This window comes from Rattus rattus, chromosome 4, assembly GCF_011064425.1.
Source record: "Rattus rattus isolate New Zealand chromosome 4, Rrattus_CSIRO_v1, whole genome shotgun sequence".
NCBI classification, from domain to species: domain Eukaryota; kingdom Metazoa; phylum Chordata; class Mammalia; order Rodentia; family Muridae; genus Rattus; species Rattus rattus.
This window is the reverse complement of record NC_046157.1, coordinates 139,909,943-139,912,376: the sequence shown is the minus strand read 5'-3', so window position 1 is coordinate 139,912,376 and position 2,434 is coordinate 139,909,943. Positions and strand designations below refer to the sequence as shown.

Here is a 2,434-nt window from a genome sequence, read left to right as displayed (position 1 = left end):
AAGCTGGAAAGAACCCAGATGCCCTTCAACAGAGGAATGGATACAGAAAATGTGGTACATCTACACAATGGAATACTACTCAGCTATCAAAATACTGACTTCTTGTCAATAAAGTAACTGTGAGTCTACCAAGGCTGCTTTAGACAGCAGTCAGTTTCCGCTGGCAGCCAGGAAGGCAGATCATGCGGATCTGGGGGAGTTTGTGTGACCTTAGGGAGCATGTGTGCTGTGTTATAAGCAACAGAAAGCCATCACTGAGCAGATGGAGGGGGTGGTGGCTGAAGATGTGAGACTGAAGGCATGGCTGGGCCATGATGAAGTGAGACCGAAGTTTGTACTCAAACCCTGCAAGGTTCCAAGAGACTGCATTCCATGGAGGATGGCAGTAATGGAGACGATGGTGTTTGATGCCACCATCCGCTGCTTCAAACGCCCAGCATATTTATGACGCGAAGGATCAGCAGCCATCTCTTCTCTGCAATCTCACTGTCCCTTTGCTCCATATTTGGCAATGAAAAAACTGTTTGCCATTTAAGCACTAGCACATGGCTAAGGTGTGTTGTCAGGTTAACCCAACTCCGACCCAAGGCCATCATAGTGAGTTCTGCTGGTGTAATTTTGACATTGCTGGCTAGTTCATCTCTCTGACCTCTGGTTCAGAATGTCAGAAGAGATCCTGAATTCACTTCAGAGAGGCAACTCCCTGGTCAAGGTAAACATCTGTGTATCCTAGATGGGATATTTTCCATCTGTGGTGTTCCTCATAGCAAGTTCCGTACCACGTCTGCTCCCCAGTGGGCAAGCAAGGTGAGGTATCCTGGGAGGAAAGGAAGAATGGGATGGTGAGATAGAAGGGCCTGGCACCCAAAGTAATCAACAGCATGGTGGGGTGTCTTGTTCTAGGATCCTAAACTGACCCCAAATGATCAGGCCTTCAAGGGTTTGGAAGACACAAATCTGTTATTTGAGTACCTCACCCTGCTTGGCATTGATGACAAACTGTCCTTTGACCTGAGCCTTCCTTAGGGATCTGACTACATACTGTGCTAGGTCATCTATGAGGTGATTCTGCTACAGACGCCAACCCAGGCTGGGAACAAGTCTCTAGGAGTGGATAGTATGATAGTATAGCTGCTGGAGTACATAACAATGGGCTGGAAGGCATGCTTGACCCCAAAGGATGCAGGGTACCATGTATAGGACTCAGCTTTGCATTGGAGGTGTTTCCTCCATTACTGAGCAAAGATTAGCAGCTTTGGAGCAACCTGTGGTCTCAATCTGTGGGTCACAGCCTCTTTGAGGGTTGAACGACCCTTTCCCAGGGGTCACATATCAGATACCCTGCCAATCAGATATTTACATTGCAGTTCATAACAGTAGCCAAAGTAGAATTAGGAAGTAGCGATGAAAGTGATTGTATGGTTGGGGAATCACCACAGCACGAGGAGCTGGATTGAAGCGTTGCAGCAAGGTTGAGAACCACTGCTTTGGAGGAAAGGATGATGGACCACAGAGACACAGGCATCTAATCAGAGTAAGCTTCAGGAGGAGAGACTGAAGCTTGGCTCGGAGCTGTGGGATGCTGGGATCAAATAGCATTTCTACAAGAAGAACCCCAAATTACTGAGCCAGCTGTAAAACTTTGAGGAAACAGGGATCCCACTGGAGGACATCATTGGCAAGCAGGAGTTCAAGGATGGCAACATGGAGCTCAATTCAATGGCTAGCAGAGAAAGGGTGTGTGTTCAAATAGAAGACTTGGTGGAGGGAACAGGAAGGAGAAGGAGTGTCCGTCTGCAGCTGCTGAACTGAAGGAACTAGCAGAGGAGACAAGACTGGCAGAGTTCAGGCTCAAACGAAACTGCACATATGCTTAATATGGAGGAAACACCTTGCACATCCTTGTTGTAGCAGAAGACTAAGGGATGGTCAGAGCAGAGGCCTTTCTTTCTTCATTATTATTATCTTATTATTGGTAATCACTGGCAAAAATAGTATGAACAGTAACGGCCTGGGACTACACTTTTTGTGGGCAGCAGCAGAGGACAGGTGGGTTTATCAAATCTCAGCCTCCTAACCTGTTGGGATGGACCTTAGATGGCCTCAGTGCAGAGCCACACACCACATGGAACAGATAACGTCCTGTGATCTGTCCCCAAAAGTCTCTTAATTAGGTTGACAACCAGAGGAAGAAAGGAATTATAAGTGAAAGGTGGGGGAGAGGATTCTAGGTGAAAGAAGAAAGAAATGTACACTATTCCTTACAGGGAGTGATGTGCAATAAATGTGGTTAGTATCAGAATACATAAAGCAACTTAAATTAGAAAAATAGCTTTAAGATTGTAGGATAAAATGGCAAATTGAAGCGATTGTACCATTTGTCCTTTCTGAAGGCTGATGAAGAGAGGAGAGAGAGAGAGAGAGAACACTTGAC

General features: G+C 46.3%; 1 pseudogene; it reads left to right on the top strand.

Annotated features, from left to right (window-relative positions):
• The first annotated feature begins 545 nt into the window (after nucleotides 1-545).
• LOC116898527 lies at nucleotides 546-1,812 on the top strand (annotated as a pseudogene).
• The last annotated feature ends 622 nt before the right edge of the window (nucleotides 1,813-2,434 follow it).